The sequence below is a fragment of the Oncorhynchus kisutch genome, linkage group LG18 (assembly GCF_002021735.2).
Source record: "Oncorhynchus kisutch isolate 150728-3 linkage group LG18, Okis_V2, whole genome shotgun sequence".
Classification (NCBI taxonomy): Eukaryota; Metazoa; Chordata; class Actinopteri; order Salmoniformes; family Salmonidae; genus Oncorhynchus; species Oncorhynchus kisutch.
Genome location: NC_034191.2, coordinates 47,957,862 through 47,965,779, shown reverse-complemented (window position 1 = coordinate 47,965,779; position 7,918 = coordinate 47,957,862). Strand labels below are relative to the sequence as shown.

General features: G+C 40.2%; 1 pseudogene; it reads left to right on the top strand.

Annotated features, from left to right (window-relative positions):
* The first annotated feature begins 4,271 nt into the window (after positions 1–4,271).
* Positions 4,272–7,663, top strand: LOC109909334 (ATP-binding cassette sub-family F member 2-like; annotated as a pseudogene).
* Positions 7,664–7,918: the final 255 nt, after the last annotated feature.

The following is a 7,918-nucleotide window of genomic DNA, read 5'->3' as shown; positions in this document are numbered from 1 at the left end:
ATCAGACGTCTGTAGAGGGGGTCTCTGATGGGCCCTTCAAATTCAATACCACCCAGTATTTGGAATGCTTCATTCTATTTTTTTTCCTTCATTTTCTTGCATTCAAAAAGATACATTGTATGCATCCAGAACAGTAATTAGGAAAATATTTAGCTAAAATCTTATTTGAAGGGGGTAGGGAACCTAATCATTCCTTTTATGTGACTCAACACAAACTTGATGTCAAAGATTGTTGTGCTGGCAACACTCATTGGGCACATATCCAAATCATTACTAGTCTGATTACTTATGCAACTGAAACATGGACCAATACATTTGATTTAATATCCACCTTATTATCCATCCTTTCAACATTACATAATCTGAAACTAACCCTGATTCAGATGACCATCCTACCCATGCTAGATTACGGAGATATAATTTATAGATCGTCAGGTAAGGGTGCTCTAGAGCAGCTAGATGTTCTTTACCATTCGGGCATCAAATTGCTCCTTATAGAACACATCACATTACTCTTCTGTAAACTGGTCATTTCTTTGTACCCGTCGCAAGACCCACCCATGCTTATTTATAAAACCCTCTTAGGCCTCACTCCCCACTATCTGAGATGCCTACTGCAGCCCTCATCCTCCACATATAACACCCGTTCTGCCTGTGACATTCTGCTAAAGGTCCCTGTAGTATCTGGGATCTACATCTGTTTATATTAGTTTACTATGCTGTTACTAAGCAGTAATGTATTACGGCAGTGTTACGTTACTACACCTAATAGAAAATGCACATGCGCACTAGGGTGCCGGGAACTGTAGAGCACGAGGGGTTTTAACTAAACGAAAATAACTGTACTCCTGTCTCCTGCCTGGTCATTTCTCCACAACACAAATATTACAGTCCCCAAAGTACCTACATCCCTGAGTCGCTGCTATTTTCAGTTCGCTGCAGCTAGCGACTGTAACGAGCTGCAACAAACACTCAAACTGGACTGTTTTAACTCAATCGCTTCATTCAAATCAAAATCAAATCAAATCAAATTTTATTTGTCACATACACATGGTTAGCAGATGTTAATGCGAGTGTAGCGAAATGCTTGTGCTTCTAGTTCCGACAATGCAGTAATAACCAACAAGTAATCTAACTAACATTTCCAAAACTACTGTCTTATACACAGTGTAAGGGGATAAAGAATATGTACATAAGGATATATGAATGAGTGATGGTACAGAGCAGCATAGGCAAGATACGGTAGATGATATCGAGTACAGTATATACATATGAGATGAGTATGTAAACCAAGTGGCATAGTTAAAGTGGCTAGTGATACATGTATTACATAAGGATGCAGTCGATGATATAGAGTACAGTATATACATATACATATGAGATGAATAATGTAGGGTAAGTAACATTATATAAGGTAGCATTGTTTAAAGTGGCTAGTGATATATTTACATCATTTCCCATCAATTCCCATTATTAAAGTGGCTGGAGTTGAGTCAGTGTCAGTGTGTTGGCAGCAGCCACTCAATGTTAGTGGTGGCTGTTTAACAGTCTGATGGCCTTGAGATAGAAGCTGTTTTTCAGTCTCTCGGTCCCAGCTTTGATGCACCTGTACTGACCTCGCCTTCTGGATGATAGCGGGGTGAACAGGCAGTGGCTCGGGTGGTTGATGTCCTTGATGATCTTTATGGCCTTCCTGTAACATCGGGTGGCGTAGGTGTCCTGGAGGGCAGGTAGTTTGCCCCCGGTGATGCGTTGTGCAGACCTCACTACCCTCTGGAGAGCCTTACGGTTGTGGGCGGAGCAGTTGCCGTACCAGGCGGTGATACAGCCCGCCAGGATGCTCTTGATTGTGCATCTGTAGAAGTTTGTGAGTGCTTTTGGTGACAAGCCAAATTTCTTCAGCCTCCTGAGGTTGAAGAGGCGCTGCTGCGCCTTCTTCACGATGCTGTCTGTGTGAGTGGACCAATTCAGTTTGTCTGTGATGTGTATGCCGAGGAACTTAAAACTTGCTACCCTCCCCACTACTGTTCCATCGATGTGGATAGGGGGGTGTTCCCTCTGCTGTTTCCTGAAGTCCACAATCATCTCCTTAGTTTTGTTGACGTTGAGTGTGAGGTTATTTTCAAAGACTCAATCATGGACATGGACATGGACTCTTAGTGACAGTTGTGGCTGCTTTGCGTGATGTGTTGTCTCTACCTGCTTGCCCTTTGTGCTGTTGTCTGTGCACAATAATGTTTTCGTTTTTTTAGGGGTGGATCAGCTTAATATTGCGGAAAGATTGTTGCTTCCATCAATGTAATTGTCTGCATCATTTCCAATATGGGGGGTAAATATATATATCCATATACAGTGGGGCAAACAAGTATTTAGTCAGCCACCAATTGTGCAAGTTCTCCCACTTAAAAAGATGAGAGAGGCCTGTCATTTTTATCATAGGTACACTTCAACTATGACAGACAAAATTAGAAAAAAATTCCAGAAAATCACATTGTAGGATTTTTTATGAATTTATTTGCAAATTATGGTGGAAAATAAGTATTTGGTCACCTACAAACAAGCAAGATTTCTGGCTCTCACAGACCTGTAACTTCTTCTTTAATAGGCTCCTCTGTCCTCCACTTGTTACCTGTTTGAACTTTTTATCAGTATAAAAGACACCTGTCCACAACCTCAAACAGTCACACTCCAAACTCCACTATGGCCAAGACCAAAGAGCTGTCAAAGGACACCAGAAACAAAATTGTAGACCTGCACCAGGCTGGAAAGAATGAATCTGCAATAGGTAAGCAGCTTGGTTTGAAGAAATCAACTGTGGGAGCAATTATTAGGAAATGGAAGACATACAAGACCACTGATAATCTCCCTCGATCTGGGGCTCCACGCAAGATCTCACCCCGTGGGGTCAAAATGATCACAAGAACGGTGAGCAAAAATCCCAGGACCACACAGGGGGACCTAGTGAATGACCTGCAGAGAGCTGGGACCAAAGTAACAAAGCCTACCATAAGCAAGGGCATTGAAGATGAAACGTGGCTGGGTCTTTCAGCATGACAATGATCCCAAACACACCGCCCGGGTAACGAAGGAGTGGCTTCGTAAGAAGCATTTCAAGGTCCTGGAGTGGTCTAGCCAGTCTCCAGATCTCAACCCCATAGAACATCTTTGGAGGGAGTTGAAAGTCCATGTTGCCCAAAACATCACTGCTCTAGAGGAGATCTGCATGGAGGAATGGGCCAAAATATCAGCAACAGTGTGTGAAAACCTTGTGAAGACATACAGAAAACGTTTGACCTCTGTCATTACCAACAAAGGGTATATAAAAGTATTGAGATAAACTTTTTATTGACCAAATACCTCTTTTCCACCATAATTTGCAAATAAATTCATAAAAAATCCTACAATGTGATTTTCTGTCATAGTTGAAGTGTACCTATGATGAAAATTACAGTCCTCTCATCTTTTTAAGTGGGAGAACTTGCACAATTGGTGGCTGACTAAATACTTTTTTGCCCCACTGTACATACACGTACATACCAATACATAAACATTCATACATATAACCATATATACATAAACATACCTATGTAGATATGCATACTTTTTTTTTAGAATATACCTTTATTATTCCCAGCAAACCCTACCACCCTTCCCCCAATTGGAGTAAACTAATAAACAATAACACTTAGGCTTCTACCTTCAGTTTATACATATTATACACATTTTACAGACACAATCTATTTTACAATAGTTATATTTTGTTTTTAGTCCATCCTCTATTTCTTTGTTCTTAACTGACTTGTCTAGTTAAATAAAGGTTAAATAAAAAATTCAATAAAAAGCACGTTTGGCAGCTATTACAGCCTTGAGACTTCTTGGGTATGACACTACAAGCTTGGCACACCTGTATTTGGAGAGTTTCTCCCATTCTTCTCTGCAGATTCTCTCAAGCTCTGTCAGGTTGGATGGGGAGTGTTGCTGCACAGCTATTGTCAGGTCTCAAGTGCTCAGAATATGTGTGAACTCCTTCAAGACAGTTGGAAAAGCATTCCAGGTGAAGCTGGTTGAGAGAATTCCAAGAGTGTGCAAAGCTGTCATCAAGGCAAAGGGAGGTTACTTTGAAGAATCTCAAATATAAAACATATTTTGATTTGATTAACACTTTTTTGGTTACTACATGATTCCATGTGTTATTTAATAGTTTTGATGTAAAAAAAGAAGAAAAACCTTTGAATGAGTAGGTGTGTCCAAACTTTTGACTGGTAGTGTATATGTCGCAAGTAAAAGCCGAGTTGAAACAATTCCATGTCTAGAAGGTTAAAAGCAGCCTTTGACTTATAGGAAGATGTTACACTTTTTCCTTATTATTCTATGAGTTTTATTTGGCCATGTAAAGTCTTATGACCAAGTATACTTTTTTAAAGAATGTCTTAAGAGGGGTGATTGGTATTGCCATTCTAAAATAGGTTTATTTTACCTGTAAGATTTATGGGAATATTTTCCCCTTTAATTAGGTCTCCTTTCATATTATTCAGTAACAGGATAGTTATCTTTATATGTTTGTTGTCACTTATTAAACTACCTAAAGCATAGATTTTTTTGGTCCACTTAAAGGATTGCTGTAGATCATGAGTTTTTTTTTCCCCCACGTTCATTTTATATGCTGAGATTTTTAGATGAATCTGCATTTTTTTTGTGTGCAATTTCTGAGTTAATGTTTTGAGCAATTTCAGAGTTTTCAATATTGGTCAGGTATATCGGGAGATGATCTGCAAATAACTTTGAGTTTATATTCCTGTTTATCAATACTGATACCTGTTACGTTTGCGTCCGGTCTAATTCTTTCTGCAAGCGGTTCAGTTCCCAGTGAAAACAGGACGGGGGAGAGGGGAAAGCCCCGTCTTGTGTCCCTCTCTAAAGCAATTTCATCAATGTATTATTTTTGCATTATTTCAGCTGGAAAGTTGAAAGCTTCCAAAGTTTTGAATAGAAAAGGCCTGTCATAAATGTGTAGCTTATTGTATTAAACTGCAACATGTTATTGTATTTATTTGTGTCTATTTTTTATAAACCGTGTTTGATTGATATGTATCAAGTCTGGTAAGACTTTTGCCATTCTATTGCTTATGAGCTTTGTTATTACGTTATTGTAACAATTTATTAAACTTATGGGTCTGTACTCAACAGGGGACTCTCCAGATTGTCCTGATTTTAATATAACTGAAATAACTGTTTGATATATGGAACTAGGAAGCACTGAACTGAGTGACATGTGTGTTGTCATTTGTGTAAATAGTGGCGCTACTTTCGCACAAAATGTTAAATATAATTCTATGGGAAGGCGTTCCATTCCTGGTGCTTTTTTCCGTGCAAATGTTTTAACAATGTCTAATATTTATTTTTGAGTGTTTGAGGGTCTAAGAAGGCTGATCAGTCCAACTGTTTAATTCGGATTTGTATCGATTTTCACAGAAGCTTTTAAAATGGTCATTAATCGCGTTTTCTAATTAACGCATTTATGTCTTTATATTTAAAAATGATAACTGCTTTGGCATGTAGTCATTTTGTGAGGGCTTGGTTCTGATGGGAAACGACAGTTGAACTAAGCCCATGATGCATTTACAAGTTATAATATTCAAGAATCAAAGGCTATATATCGTTAATTTAAAAGTAAAAATATTTCATGCAGTTGCTTATAATGAACTGCTCGTATGCATTGAACCTTTCTAAAGGCTTTCACAATTTCCTCTTGAACAAATACTGTATTTTCTTATGAAGAAATCAGAGGTTATTCACACTACGGCTCATTTTAGTGTTGCAGTGGTGGAAATCAGCTCGCTCGCTCTCTCTCTCATAGACACTGTCTTTTTATTTTCCTTCCTGTGGAAATATCCCCCCTCCTTGTTATCATGGTTCAGAATGTTAGCTTCAAAGAGTGACAACCAGGTCAGTCTGAAACAATGAGTCTGTTTTTATTGGAGTTTGAGCTCTCAGTTCTTGTGTTCCTTTCTTATTCACTCAACTGTCTCTTCCTCCTCCAGTCACACATATACAAGAACCTGGAGTTCGGGGTTGACCTGGACCCGCGAGTGGCTCTGGTGGGGCCTAACGGAGTAGGAAGTCTACACTACTCAAACTCCTGATAGGAGGGAGATGGCACCATTTCAGTCAACTCTTGTTTTACCATATTGTAATGACAGTAGTGCATACATGGTAATACCCCTCGTTCTTTGTTTGGCTCTCCAGCTTCTCCCCACTGACGGCATGATTAGGAAACATTCTTATGTGAAGATTGGCCGATATCACCAGGTAGAAACATTAAAAGTTGCCTGGTATTCCCAAAGGTTGCCATCCCCTGCCGGTCACTGGGTTTTGATTGACAGGCATACTGCTTTTATGCATGGATGTTGCAACTCTGCAGCCAAAGTCCTAAAGGCCTTTGTACTTCACCTATTCTGGGTCAGCACATATGCTTGTTAATGTGTATATGAATGTATTTGATATATGATTTATTTATCTGCAGCATCTGACAGAGCAGCTGGACCTATCTCCTCTGGAGTACATGAAGTACTACCCGGAGATCAAGGAGATGCGGAAGATAATTCCTCCATTATGGCCACACTGGAAAATAACAGGTGAGATCAAAGAGCTCAGTCTGGGCCCATGAACCACAGAGAAGCATAGACCGAATCAGATTGTTCACCTGGTACAGAAACACTGTTTTGAAGTAAACCCTATATCGAAAGTGTCTATGGCATGATTGTTGTACAGGAATTTGTAGCAATTTCCCGTGCTTTTTGGAATACTGTCAAACCCTGTCAAACCCTTCCCCCCCAAAATATTCCAATCCTCCACAATCATTGAAGCATTAACCTGTGGTGTATTCTGATGGGCACTTAGATTTAGATTCCTCTCCAGAAAAAAAGAAATATTGAAAAAAAAGTTGGATTGATGAAATAGTTATTCTAGAGCATAGAAACACGTGTACTCTTACACGTTCTTGTGCCTTACCTCTGTCCACTCCACTAGGTGAGTCCGATAAGAAACCTGTCGGACGGGCAGAAGGGTTGGGTGTGCTTCGCCTGGCAGAACCCACACATGCCTTTCCTGGACATCAAGACCATTGACGCCCTGGCTGACACCATCAATGACTACGAGGGCGGCATGGGGCTGGTCAGCCACGACTCATCCAGCAGGTACCGCCATTATATACTCCATGACCGGGCACTTATTTGTACTTCACATCACTTAGCATAATGTGCAACACAATTTAAAACCCTGCCAAGTCAATAGAATCGGGGAGAAAAGGGACATGTTTTCAAATGAGGTTTGTTCATTTCCTATCATTCTGATATAGAGCTGTGACACCAACTGTTCCCCCCCCCCCCCCCCCAGGTGGCTCAGGAGATCTGGGTGTGTGAGAAGCAAACCATCACCAAATTGAACAGACTTCCTGGCAAACAAAGAATATTTGAAATCAAAGATTGACAACCAAGCATATCTAGAGCCCCTGCAATCTGAGCTAGTAAACCCAATCTCCATCATGGACTTGGCCTCCAAGTGCATATGTGGTGGAACAATATTCATCACCCGCTCGGGGGGTGACGTTCCCCTAGGTACAGCTCTAGGAGAAGATTCCTCTTTCCCCAATCCTAACCATTAGTGGGGAAAATGCTAAACTGACCCAAGAACAGCATCTAAGGGCAATTTCACCCACCTGCTTCCAACTCAGTCTGCACTCCAAACGGCTGATTTCACTAGAAGCATGTCAAAGTGCATTATAGAATACATTCCATTGTGCTAACATCATCAAAAGTGTATGCAGCAGCTTTTATGTCATTCATGATATTTCAAAGTGACTTGTTTTCCTTGTGTAAAAAAGAGCCATAAGGATGCCTTATTTTTATCAAACGTTGTA